This window comes from Camelina sativa, chromosome 15 (assembly GCF_030686135.1).
Source record: "Camelina sativa cultivar CO46 ecotype springtype chromosome 15, ASM3068613v1".
Classification (NCBI taxonomy): Eukaryota; Viridiplantae; Streptophyta; class Magnoliopsida; order Brassicales; family Brassicaceae; genus Camelina; species Camelina sativa.
Window position 1 is genome coordinate 32,489,131 of NC_141894.1, and position 14,689 is coordinate 32,503,819.

Consider the following 14,689-nt stretch of genomic DNA (forward strand, 5'->3'; position numbering starts at 1 on the left):
AGCAATAAGTTTCATGGATTGCCAATGGAGGACCCATTGGATCATCTGGATGAATTTGATAGGCTTTGTATCCTCACTAAGATCAATGGAGTCAGTGAAGATGGATTCAAGCTCAGGCTTTTCCCATTCTCTTTGGGAGACAAAGCACACATCTGGGAGAAATCGATCCCTAAGGAGTCCATCACCACTTGGGAAGCGTGCAAGAAGGCATTCCTAGCCAAATTCTTCTCCAACTCTAGAACCGCAAGGCTGCGAAATGACATTTTCGACTTTGTTCAGAAGAACAACGGAACGTTCAATGAAGCTTGGGAACGTTTCAAGGGATACACTACTCGATGTCCACACCATGGTTTCAACAATGCTTCATTGCTGAGCACACTTTACAGAGGAGTGGTCCCCAAGATACGGATGTTGCTGGACACCGCAAGCCATGGTAACTTCCTCAACAAGGATGTCGATGAAGGTTGGGACCTAGTGGAGAACTTGGCTCAATCTGATGGCAACTACAATGAGGAATATGATCGCTCTGTGCGATCTACAGGAGAGGAAAATGCCAATTACAAGAGGGACATGAAAGCCCTCAATGACAAGCTCGATAAGCTCCTCAACCAGCAGAAGCATGTTCACGCAATATCTGAGGAAGAGCAGTTTCGATAACAAGATGGGGAGACTATGATATATTATGGTTTTTGTGGTTTTTAACCATGGTATAAGTGTGCTTTTGAGTCTTTTGATTTGTTTTCTAGGTAGTTTTTGAGTCTTTATAGGTTTAGGTACTCATTGGCACGGATGGAACACAAAAGAGCTAAAAGAGGATGATTTGGAGCATAATCTAAGCATGAAGGCTGATCAACGAAGCTTGGAGACGTAATCAAGACTTTGCATCGACCGATGCAACCTCTGTATCGATCTATGCAGGTGCCACAAAGACAAACGGAAGTTGTCTCACAAGCTTTTGAAGAATTACAAATTAAGCCCAAGTTTTCCTTATTTGCAATTAAGGCCCAAGACGTGTTTTGGAGTATTTATAGGATTTTATTGGTCATTGTTTAGACCTAAGTTTTATTCTGCAACCAGAAGAGATATTGAGAGCTTTGGAGAGATAGATCTGAATTCATCTGTAGAGAGAAGATTCTTGAACTCCCTTCCTTACTTCTTAATATCAATTGCTTATTATTCAGAGAGATGTTTTGTGCTTTATTAATCATGTCTGAGTAATTTGCTTGTTAGGTTTAGGGTTTTTCATAGGGTTTTTATGATTTATTAGATCTGAGATTTTTAGGGTTCTTAATCTTTTATGATCTTTATCCTTGGTTGTTCTTCACAATAGTTCTTGATTGATCACCTAGAATTATTATCTTAGGAAAATAAATTGATATGAGAATATAATTGTTTTCCTGATTAAACCATTGATGAGCAAATTTATTTCTTGCAAAGAGATTTGAATTAATAAATTTGTGAACTTATCTAAACCTGTTCTTAAAGCTGAGTTTTAACCTTGAATTTTGCAAAGAGATTTGGATTTTCTGGTTTTAAATTTAGAAAATATTTGCAGTGAGAACTGATTTGTTTTACAAGTGTGTTTAGAGTTCTAGATCTGATATTTAATTGCTTGAACCCTAATTATTTGATTGATTTAATAACCCATAAATTCCTGAGAAATTCCCTAGGCTTAGCTCTTTGATCTTTGAATTTACAACACTTTTAAATTCTGTTTTGCATTGTCTTTAATTTATTATTTTGATTTAGCATAATTAAAAGATAATAAGTCTATTGTGTGAACTAGAGTCTCTGTGGATTCGACCCCTAGAGTATTACAACTGCAAGGCTGTTAGTACCTTTAGGGTATTACAATTTGAGCATATCAAATTTTGGCGCCGTTGCCGGGACTCTTTTGATTCACCATTAGATTAAAGTCTTTGATTTTGTCTAGATTTTTATTTTTCTGTTTTACTCACACGCTTTTGTTTCTTTTCTCTTGTGTGTTTCAGGTTCATGCCTAAGCCTAGCACCAGGAAAAATCCTACTGGTCCAGTTGTTAAGCTTACAAACCAAGAGTTAGGACAACTAGAGCGTGAAAACATCAAAGCAGCCAAATCAGCAAAGATGGTCAACCCTATCATACTGAGACCTGATGCGGCTGGAGTTTTGAGAGATCAAGAGGGTCAGGTGCGCAACGAGCAAGGCCAAAAGCTTGATGCTGATGAGCGAGTTATTGAGGAAGAACTCGTCGTGGTTGGTGAGAATGCAGATGGCGTCGATCGATGCAACGTCGGCATCGATCGACGCAACCAGGACGGCATCGATCGATGCAATGCTGGCATCAGTCGACGCAATGCCGGAGCCGGTGCGAATGGTGCAGATTTGGGTGGCAATGACCAGCAGATTGTTCAGCCTAGACGGGACAACAATGGAGAGCTTGTCAAGACTCTTGCGGACTTCAACAGACCAGACTTATTCTATGAGAACTGTTCCGCAATTGTCCCTCCTCCATTCCCAAGGAATGACTTTGAGCTGAAGCCTGCCTACTTCGCTCTTGTTGGACAAAGGCCATTCCTGAACCTGCCAAATGTGAAGCCTCTAGATCACATTGAACACTTTGAGGACATTGTTACTAGCATCAAGGCTAATGGAGTCACTGAAGACTACCTCTACTGCAAGCTTTTCCCCTACTCTCTTGCTGGGGAAGCTTCTCATTGGCTAAGGCAGCTGAAACCAGGATCTCTGACAACCTGGGATGACATCAAGGTGGCATTCTTGAATTACTTCTATGATGATGCCATGTCTGATGAGCTGAGGATCAAGCTCTCCACCTTTAGACAAGGACCAACTGAATCTTACAAAGCTGCTTGGGTACGATTCAAAGCATACCAGAGGGACTGTCCACATCATGGGTTTTCAGAGGTGCAATTGATCAGTATCTTCTTTAGCGGGATTGACTGGAGGTATCAGATGGCTTTGGATGCTGCTAGTGATGGGAACTTCAAGACAAGGTACCCAGATGACGCTGAGAAGTTGATTGAAAGGCTAGCATCAAGTAACAGTACTAAGAATGCAGACTTAGAGCGGAAAAGAGCATATGAAGGGTATGATTCAAATCAGTTTGCTACAGTGAATGCCAAGCTGGATACAGTGCATAACCTTCTTGTTGGAAAGAAGTCAGTCCACTTTGCTGAAGATGTTGAAGTATTTGAGCCAGAGCAGCAGAATGTAGAAAAAGATGTCAACTTTGTGTATGGTAATCAAGGCCAGAAGTTTGGAAATCAGCAAGGCAACAGGTCTTTCAGTGGAAACAACCAGCGCAACAATTATCAGTCTAATTCTACAGGCTACATTCCTAAGCAAGATTACCAGAAGCAGCAGCAGAACAGTGGTTACACCAGGACTTATGGCAACTCCTCTTACCAATCTCCTCCTCCTAAGACAACTGAGAGTAGGATGGAAGCAATGCTTGAGCAGATTCTTCAGGGACAAGAGCAGTTGACAGTAACATTCAATGGGAAGATTGACAATGTCTACACTGAGCTTACTGGCAAGTTTGACTCATTGAATGTTCAAGTTAAGAAGCTGGAGAGCCAAGTTGCACAAACTGCTGGAGCTGTGAAGAGACAAGAAGGATACTTACCATCAAGAACTGAATCCAACCCTAAGCATTCCTGTAATGCTGTGACCTTAAGGAGTGGTAAGCAGTTACAGTCTGAAGCTGAGCAGAAGCAGAGATCCCAAGAATTGCAGGACCTGATCGATGAAGATGATGAGTTCGAAGATCTGGAACCACCATCGACCGATGCAGCTGCTATGCATCGATCGACGCAACCTTCAGTGGTCGTACAAGAGGTGACTTTGCGAGAGAGCATCGACCGATGCAACACAAGCATCGACCGATGCAACGTTGAGACTGAGAAGGAGATTACGAAAGCTCCGATTCCAGTTGCTGAGAGAGTGTACAAGCCTAGAGTTCCTTTTCCCAAGAACCCAAGGAAGTCTAAGCAGGAGATTGATGATGCTAAGTGCAAAGCTATGATGGACAAGCTTGTTATTGAGTTGCCATTGGTTGATGCAGTTAAGACTTCTCCAATGCTTAGGAGATATGTCAAGAGGATGGTAACCAAGGATTTGAATGCTGAGCAAGGAGTGATGATGATTTCAGCCCAAGTCAGTGCCATCATTCAAAACAAAATCCCAGAAAAGCTTCATGATCCAGGTATTTTTGTTCTTGATTGTACAATCTTCAATGAGAGGTTTGCTAGATCTTTGTGTGATCTTGGTTCCAGTGTCAATTTAATGCCTAGATCAGTAGCACTCAGCCTTGGGATGACAGATTTCCAACCCACCAAGATTACTCTTATACTTGCTGACCGTTCATTCCGCATTCCTGATGGTATCCTTGAGGATGTTCCAATTAAGATTGGTGATTGTTTGATACCTACTGATTTTGTGGTCTTAAAGTATGAAGAAGAGCCTAAGGATCCTCTAATCTTGGGAAGATCATTCTTAGCCACTGCTGGTGCTATTATTGATGTCAAGAAGGGACAGATTGGTCTTAATGTTGGAGATTTGCAAATGCGTTTTGACATGGATAAGCTGGTTAAGAGGCCAACAATAGATGGTCAAACTTCTATGTTGATACACTGTCTAATCTTGCTGAAGAGATTTTCAGAGAGCTGCATCCTGAAGATCCTCTTGAGAGAGCATTGGTTGCTTCTACTGAAGAAGCTAAGCATTTAGATGACATTGCTGCTGGGTATGTCAAGCTACTTGATGCTAATGAACAAGTGAAGAAGTTGGTTGCACAAGAGGAATTGGTTGGTACTTCTTCACAAGCTGAGAAACTGTCAGATTGGAGCCTTGAGAAAGCTCCTAAGCTGGATCTCAAGCCACTTCCTGCAGGGTTAAGGTATGCATTTCTAGGTGTGAATTCTTCCTATCCTGTTATTGTTAATGCTTCCTTAAACAATGCAGAGCTCACTTTATTGCTAAGCAAGCTGCGCAAGTTTCGCAAAGCTCTTGGCTATTCTCTTGATGATATTGCAGGAATTTCTCTGGACTTGTGCATGCATAGGATTCATCTTGAAGAAGGAGCTAAGACATCTATTGAGCATCAGAGGAGGCTAAATCCGAATCTGCAAGATGTTGTCAAGAAGGAGATCATGAAATTGCTGAATGCTGGGATTATCTACCCAATTTCTGACAGCAAATGGGTTAGTCCAGTTCATGTTGTTCCTAAGAAGGGTGGAGTTACAGTGGTGAAGAATGACAAGAATGAGCTGATTCCGACACGGATGATCACTGGACACCGGATGTGCATTGATTACAGAAAGCTGAATGCCGCAACAAGGAAAGATCACTTCCCGCTACCCTTCATTGATCAGATGCTTGAGAGGTTAGCTAACCATCCATACTACTGCTTTTTGGATGGTTACTCCGGGTTTTTCCAGATTCCTATTCATCCCGATGACCAGGAGAAGACAACCTTCACTTGTCCATATGGTACTTTTGCATATCGCAGGATGCCTTTTGGTCTCTGTAATGCTCCTGCAACATTTCAGAGGTGTATGATGTCCATCTTCACAGACATGATTGAAGATTACATGGAGGTTTTCATGGATGATTTTTCTGTTTATGGGTCTTCATTCAAGAGCTGTTTGGATAATCTCTGCAAAGTGCTAGTTAGATGTGAGGAGAAGCACTTAGTTCTTAATTGGGAGAAATGCCATTTTATGGTTAGAGATGGTATAGTGCTTGGTCACAGGGTTTCAGAGGCTGGTATTGAAGTGGACCGCGCTAAGATAGAAGTGATGACAAGTCTTCAACCCCCAGATAGTGTGAAGTTGGTAAGGAGTTTTCTTGGACATGCTGGTTTCTACAGACGCTTCATCAAGGATTTCAGTAAGATAGCCAGACCACTTTCAGCTCTTCTATGCAAAGATGTCAAGTTTGACTTCACTGATGAATGCCGTTTAGCTTTTGAGTGCTCCTATTGTTCAACCACCAGAATGGTTTTTGAGTGCTCCTATTATGGTTTTTGTGGTTTTTAACCATGGTATAAGTGTGCTTTTTGAGTCTTTTGATTTGTTTTCTAGGTAGTTTTTGAGTCTTTATAGGTTTAGGTACTCATTGGCACGGATGGAACACAAAGGAGCTAAAAGAGGATGATTTGGAGCATAATCTAAGCATGAAGGCTGATCAACGAAGCTTGGAGACGTAATCAAGACTTTGCATCGACCGATGCAACCTCTGCATCGGTCGATGCAGGTGCCACAAAGACAAACGGAAGTTGTCTCACAAGCTTTTGAAGAATTACAAATTAAGCCCAAGTTTTCCTTATTTGCAATTAAGGCCCAAGACGTGTTTTAGAGTATTTATAGGATTTTATTGGTCATTGTTTAGACCTAAGTTTTATTCTGCAACCAGAAGAGATATTGAGAGCTTTGGAGAGATAGATCTGAATTCATCTGTAGAGAGAAGATTCTTGAACTCCCTTCCTTACTTCTTAATATCAATTGCTTATTATTCAGAGAGATGTTTTGTGCTTTATTAATCATGTCTGAGTAATTTGCTTGTTAGGTTTAGGGTTTTTCATAGGGTTTTTATGATTTATTAGATCTGAGATTTTTAGGGTTCTTAATCTTTTATGATCTTCATCCTTGGTTGTTCTTCACAATAGTTCTTGATTGATCATTTAGAATTATTATCTTAGGAAAATAAATTGATATGAGAATATAATTGTTTTCCTGATTAAACCATTGATGAGCAAATTTATTTCTTGCAAAGAGATTTGAATTAATAAATTTGTGAACTTATCTAAACCTGTTCTTAAAGCTGATTTTTAACCTTGAATTTTGCAAAGAGATTTGGATTTTCTGGTTTTAAATTTAGAAAATATTTGCAGTGAGAACTGATTTGTTTTACAAGTGTGTTTAGAGTTCTAGATCTGATATTTAATTGCTTGAACCCTAATTATTTGATTGATTTAATAACCCATAAATTCCTTAGAAATTTCCTAGGCTTAGCTCTTTGATCTTTGAATTTACAACACTTTTAAATTCTGTTTTGCATTGTCTTTAATTTATTATTTTGATTTAGCAAAATTAAAAGATAATAAGTCTATTGTGTGAACTAGAGTCTCTGTGGATTCGACCCCTAGAGTATTACAACTGCAAGGCTGTTAGTACCTTTAGGGTATTACAATTTGAGCATATAAGACTATACAGCGAGGATGTTAACTACATTAACAACCAAGGAGGTTACAACAGAGGGTACAATAACTTCAAGCCGAATCTGAATTTTTCTTATCGGAACCCGAATGTTGCGAATCCTCAGGACCAAACTTACCCATCTGCAGTTCAAGGAAACCAAGTCCAACAGAAGCCTTTTGTTTAGTACAACCAAGGCTATGCACCTAAGCAGCAGTACTCTGGAACCTACAACCAACCACCTGGATTCCAACAACCACAAGGTCCCAACCCAATCACAAGAAGCTGAGTTACGCGGTCTCATTCAGCAAATGATTCAGAATCAGGCTACATCATCTATGGACATCGCGAAACGGTTCGCAGAGATGAGCGACAAGATCGACTCATGATACAATGATCTCAATGCCAAGTACGAATCACTCAACACAAAGCTTCGATACCTGGAAGGCCACCACAACAACCAACCAGCCCCAAAGATCAACCAACTCCCAGGTAAGGCTGTTCAAAACCCCAAGGATTATGCAACTGCTCAAGCCATCTTGCTTGATGATGACTATGAGGATTACCTCACTGGGGACAGTGATGATCAAGATGGGGAGGATGTGGAACACCCAATGAAAAATGAGGCCAAGTACTATATATCCGAGTATGAACCCAAGCCTTCACCCGAGGAGACTGATCGAGTTGATGATCGAGCACTGGTTCAAGAATCACAAACTGAAGAACAACCCGAAGTGGAACCCGATGACCTACACGATGGTGTTGATCAGATGATGCATCGAGTAGATGTTGAGAAGAGAGATCAGCCTCAACCACCTGCAACAAAGGAAGGAGAGTTAGAGGAAAGGTTCAATGCTGCACTTGACATCCAGCTGGAGGCGCTTGTAGAGCGAATGTCTAAGCGTAAAGCTCCAACACCTAAGCTTTTGCCCGCACACGAGCTTCAGAAGGAAGCTGCCAAGGAAGCAGCTCGATTGGAGAATGAGGTTAAGGAAGCTGTCAAAGAGATTGGTTTTGAGATTCTGAGGAGTGAAGTGTGCTTGGATCCTGATCTGCGGATTGAGGAAAAACTAGAAGATCCTGGCTCTTTCATTTTGCCGTGTTCGATAGGACTTCGGATCTTCAAGAATTGTTTGTGCGACCTTGGAGCTTCAGTTAGCATTATGCCGCTGTTAGTTGCCAACAAGATGGGATTCACTGATTTTAAACCAAGTAAATTGTATTTGGTTCTAGCTGATAGAACATTGAGGCATCCGATTGGGATCCTGGAAAATTTGCCTCTCAGGATTGGAAGATTGGAAGTGCCTACCGACTTCATGATCCTTGATATGGACAAGGAACCAGATGATCCACTTATTCTAGGGAGACCATTCTTGGCAACAGTTGGTGCTGTGATCGAGGTAAAACAAGGTAAGATCAGAATAGAGCATGGTGAGCATTTCAAGATGGAGTTTGATGTGAATAAAGTGATTAAGAGGCCAACCATTGTTGGTCAAGCTTTTTCTACTAAGACCAAACAGAGGAAGGTGCAACATCTTGAAGAGGTCAACACCACATTTGCCTTAGAACCTGGACAAAACCTGGAAAATCTGTTGAACCAGCCTGCTAAAGTGGAGAGGATTCCAGAACCTCTTCACATGGACCCCATGCTTAAGGAGCATGAAGAGTCAAGCTTAGTGACTTTAAACAAGCTCACTTGGGAGGAAGTCCCAAAGGTATCTTTTAATTTTAGTTTATTTTTTTATTTTTTTTTTCTCTTTTTGCAAACTTTAAAAAAAAAAAGAAAAACAAATGGAAAAATTGAAAAGAGGAAAATTGGGGAATCTGAGGGTCAACCCGACACTGTACTCGACACGCCTGATCGTGTCCCAGCTCGGGTGGCGAGTGAAGTCCGAATTCCACAAGGAAGCCCACTCTTGGTGAAGCCCACCAACCAAACCCTAGCCTACTTAAAGGGTTTCGAGACTCTTCTCCCTCATTACCACCGATAAGTCTTTTTTCTACTCTAAAGCTTTTAGTTTCCATAAGTTTCGATTCTCTCTCGATCTCAAGCTTTATTCGATTTCTTTGGGACTAACCCTATTAACCTCGAGACTTAGCCTTCTTTCTCTCAAGGATTCAAACATGGAGCCAATCGCTAAAACCTACCAAAGGAAGGGAAGAAGATCAACCTCCACCGCTGCTACAACCGGAAGTGATGCCGTCGAAGCTCGAGAGTCTCAAGGGAGAGGAAACGTTCCACATTCCCAGCCGCTGGCTGGACGTTTTGCCTCCCCAACCCGATCCACCACCCGATCCGATACTCGAGTAACCGATCGACAAGGCCCCCGAGTTCGCTCACCGAGTCCAATGGCGAGTGCTGTTTGTCATTCTCCTCGACGTAGGAACCTGTCTACGTCTAAAAAAACCCTTACCGACGCCATGGAGGTCGATTCTGATGCTGGTGGAGAAGAGCAAGGGGAGATCCAAACCTCACGATCAAGGAGCAGAGCCACGGTTGCAATGGGGAAGAGACCGACTTCGGAGAAGGCTGAAAGAGTAGTTGAGAGAGGATTTGAGGAAGAGGATCAACAAGAAGAGGAGGAGGACCGAGAGAGAGAAGACGAGCAGAGAGAGATGACACGCCAAGCCTCGAGGAGGCTGAAGCAGAAGGAGGTCGACACTCCGGCAAGACTATTGAAAGTCTTCTGGAAGATGAGCTTTGTTGGTACCCGATACCCTCACCGCGAGACCATGAAGATGTTGGCCTTCGCTAGAGATGTTGAGTTTCTGTTCCATATGTGCCACCTGGGCCATATGATGCGAGCCAACCTCGAAGCATATGAGGAGGAGATGGTCCATTTCCTTTCGACCATGAAGCTGCATTATTTCGAGGACCACCCGACCCTACTACCAGATGGGGGGATCGGGTTCATCACCTTCTCCGTGAGAAACAAGGACTACCGACTCAGTTTGAAAGAGATGGAGAAGCTATATGGCTTCAAAGCTGGTAGTGGAGAAGGAATGGAGGTTAGCAAGGAGGAAATGAGGTCCCTATGGCTGAGAATAGGAGACAAGCTCCCCTACAAGTCCACAAGCTCCAAATCCGCTCAAATAAGGAGCCCTGTCTTGAGGTATTTTCACAAGTCCTTTGCATGCACTCTTTTTGCTAGAAAAGAGACTTGGAATGTGAATGATCATGAGCTCCAGTTGTTAGACATAGCACTGTGTGGAGTTTTGGACAATTCTAGGGATGGTACACCACTAGTTGGAGATGTCACGGATACTAGCATGGTGTTTGTGCTACTCGAACAATTCCTCTATCTGAAATCATGGGGCATGAAAAGAAGAGAAGGAGGCGGAGAGATCTCCATTGGGGGACTAGTCACACCGATCCTAGTGGCTTGCGATTTCCCCTTGAAGGGAATTGTGCACGAACCAAGATGGCTGGATGTGGACTACCTCGTGCTGGCGAGATTTTTGGCCCATGAGAGGCTTAATGACATGATGCTGTTCAAGTTCGTCCATCCAACCGCCGGAGCTGCCCAAATGGTCCTACCTAATGTCATATACACCAAGGTTTGGCTGGGAAACAACATTGACTTCGCACCACCTTTGGAGGAGCTGTACAACCCGGAGGAGGAGTCCAAAGCTGAGAAGAAGAGGAGACCGGGCAGAGACAGGGAGATAGCTCGGAGGATTTGGATTTTGAGGAGTATGGGTGCTCTCAAAAGAAACCGGTTGGAGTGAGAGAAGCTCACAAGAGGATCGGATGGCTGAAGAGGATGAACAAGTTTCTGGCAAAGAAGGTGAAAGATCTTGCCGGTTCGGTGAAGACAATGGGAGATCAAATCGAGGAGTTGCAAGACAAGGCAAGCTGTGCCTCAGCTCCTACCTCGGCACAAGCACCAACTTGGATGGGGAGAAGCGGACCGCTAGGAGGAACTCGAGGACTGCCACCTCCAGAACCTCACAGAGCATCAACATACGAGCCCCAAACTGAGGAGAACATCACCCGACCTGAAGCATCACGGAGAAGCCATTCTGACGCTTACCCGACGCCCAACCCAATGGGATACACGATGAACTATCCGATGCACCCATCGAGCACCCAATCGAGTGATTCCGCAGGTATCTACCCTCCGCCTTACCAGATGTCATTCACGATGCCGTACACAATGCACCCCGCTAGTGGATACACGGGTGATCATTCTGGACCTCTTCTGCCATTGTAGATCAATTGGTGGCAACTTGTCCTGTGGGAAGGTTGTTAAAGGGTGGGGACCAGGGTTCAAGGAACGCCTGGCACACAATTACCTACTAGTGGATTGAGATATCCACAGTAATGGGTTAGGATCGATGCCCTGAAGAGCCAGCTTGGGGTTCGTTGGGGAGGCTAGCAGTGAGGCTAGTGGACTAGCAGTGAGGCTAGTGGGGTCTATGGGACGGGTTGTCACATAAAAATCGATTTTTATGTGACAACCCGTGCCGCGGGCCCCACTAGCCCACCGCTAGCCGCCCCAACGGACCCCAAGCTGGCCCTGCAGGGCATCGATCCTAACCCCTCACTGTGGATAGGAACTATTCATCCAAATCTACCAGTAGGTCAATTGGTGACAGCTTGTCCAGTGGGAAAGTTGTTAAAGGGTGGGGACCAAGGTTCGAGGAACGCCTGGCGCACTAATAACCTATTGGTGTATTTGGATGAATAGTTCCTATTCACAGTGAGGGGTTAGGATCGATGCCCTGCAGGGCCAGCTTGTGGTCCGTTGGGGCGGCTAGCGGTGGGCTAGTGGGGTCCGCGGGACGGGTTGTCACACTTTATCACGAAGGCACGCCTTGATCACCACAATGGACGCTAAGGTATTGGGGTTTGAAAGTATTAAGGACGCATACGCCAACGATGTTGAGTTTGGTGAATGCTTCATGAATCACGGTAAAGGCATCTACACCGAGTTCTACTTGCATGAAGGGTTCTTGTTTCGAGGCCAACATCTTTGCATCCCCACCGGATCCATTCGCGAGTTGTTAGTTCGAGAAGCTCACAGTGGAGGTTTGTCCGGGCACTTTGGTATCACCAAGACGCTAGCCGTGCTTCAAGAACATTTCTATTGGCCGAAGATGCATAGCATGGTCGAGAAACACTGCGGATGCTGTGTAGTGTGTCGAGCTTCAAAGTCAACGACTCACCCTCACGGCCTTTACATGCCTCTACCGGTGTCAACCGCGCCTTGGATCGACCTATCAATGGATTTCGTTGTCGGCCTACCTCTCTTAAACCATAAAGACAGCTTGATGGTCGTGGTGGACAGGTTCTCGAAGATGGCGCACTTTATATCTTGCAACAAGAACCACAACACTGTGCAACTGGCGAACCTCTTCTTCAATCAAGTGATCAGACTTCACGGCTTACCGTGCACTATCATTTCGGATCGAGACCCGAAGTTCCTTGGTCATTTCTGGCGAACATTGTGGAAGAAGCTCGGCACCAAGTTGTTATACTCCAACGCTGCTCATCCGCAAACCGACGGCCACACTGAGGTCGTGAATCGATCTACTGGAGCCTTACTACGGACAGCGATCGCGAGCAACAAAGGATCGTGGCTCGAGTGCATTCCCCTCATTGAGTTCGCGTATAACCATGCCGTTCATTCGTCTACCAAGAAGTCAGTGTTCGAAGTTGCTTACGGGTTCAAGCATCTCACGCCTATGGATCTCCAACCTCTACCACCGGACGAGACCGAGAACCAAGATGGAGCCGCGAGAGCCGAATTAGTCAAGAAGCTTCACGAGGAGGTTCGAGCAAACATCTAAAAGAGGACCGAACAGTATGTGCGTTTCTTGAACTGCAGACGCAAGCCTATGTTGTTCAAGCCAGGAGATTGGGTTTGGTTGCACATAAGGCCGGAGCAGTTCCAGCAGAAGAGAAAGGACAAGCTTAGCCCACGCGGAGAAGGACCATTCCGAGTCATCGAGAAGATCAACGACAACGCCTACTATCTTGAACTACCAGGTGAGTATAATACATCAACCTCTTTCAACGTTACTGATCTCCTTCCGTCTGACGTAGGTGACGACGAAGATGTTTTGGGGACAAAACCTTTTCAAGGGGGAGGGAATGATGTGAGCACAGGACCGGAACCCAACCGAGACGCACCGGACGCGACCAAGACGCCTGACCAAGTGATGTCACTATATTTTACCATATTTATGGCCTTGTTTAGTTCATGTTTTGCATCATATAGAAGTCATTCCTTAGGTTTTATAGCCATTTATGTCCAAATATGCACTGAGGATGTTTAGAAGCATGCATTGCATACATTTGTGCATTTGGAGTATTATTAGGTGTTATGGAGCTCTAAAAGGGTAAGAAAGGACTTTCTGTTAATTCTGGAGCTAAAAAAGAGGATTGGAAATATCAGGAAGGGAAAAGAAGGCACTCGACCATACCACTCGAGCAGGCACACGGTCGAGTACATGGTCGGGTTCATAACGAGCTCCTCAAAGATCGATCCGAATGTAGATTTGACGTTGCGATTCAGCTTCGTCGTCCTTCATGAGAGTTGTAGGCAATTGAGTTATCTTTCCAATGCCGGTGGTTTGAAGGCAATCGGAGCTGTCTTTCAGCAGTTATACCTGTTTTACTGAACTGATATCATACCAGATCGAAGACTGGAGTTACTTGACGGACCAACCACTCGACCATGCACTCGACCGATCATGGTCGAGCACTTGCAGCCAACTCTCTATTTTGTCCTCTAGCTAACTAGGGCTTCCCTCTCTTTACTATATATATGTGCTGGCACTTGTGGCCGAAAAGGAGAGACCCTGTAGACACCTCATAACCTAGTTTTTGCCATTTTTAGCTATTTTTACGTTATTGCATCATCTATTATCTTTTCTCTAGATTTTCATAGATTTGTAACATTCATAACTTTGAATCTATTGAGTATTTTCTTTCACTTCTTTGTATTAAATTGTTCATCTCATCATTATCTATCCATCCATGTCTATATCATCATTTTCTGGGTTTGTGTTCTTCATGATGATTTTTAGATCTTATTAGTGGCTTAGGATCTTAGGGATGGATTAGGCTGGGTAATAGTTATGATTGCTTAAACTGATCAAGCTTGATTGTTTAAATATCTCTTCTAGATTAGATATGCTCTATGCTATTCTTATACTGAGAGGGTAAGAATAGATCTTAAGCTTCTTAGCATCACACCAATGTTTAAGTTGCTGGATAAGGCTAATGCTAGAGATTATCATGAAGCATGCTAAGAGATTAGATGTTTTGTTGATTTTTGACTATAATGATCTGAGTTTAATGCCTGCTTTTATATGATCTTTGCTAGTGAGAGCTAGATTGAGAGTATCTTAGCTTGATTGTTATTGCCAAGAGATTGGATTAACTTGTATTAGGAGATCATTGTCTAGAGATAGCTCATGTTTGATTGAGGTTTGTTGGCTAGTTTAGATAATCATAGCTTGAGTCCAGCCCATGAATCCATCCT

The 14,689-nt window shown here is 43.6% G+C and overlaps 1 non-coding gene across 1 annotated transcript; it reads right to left on the reverse strand.

Annotated features, from left to right (window-relative positions):
* Window positions 1-246: 246 nt before the first annotated feature.
* Window positions 247-353, reverse strand: LOC147927454 (small nucleolar RNA R71). Its single transcript, XR_015583179.1, has one exon. It is a non-coding gene; the product is annotated as a small nucleolar RNA R71 (small nucleolar RNA).
* Window positions 354-14,689: the final 14,336 nt, after the last annotated feature.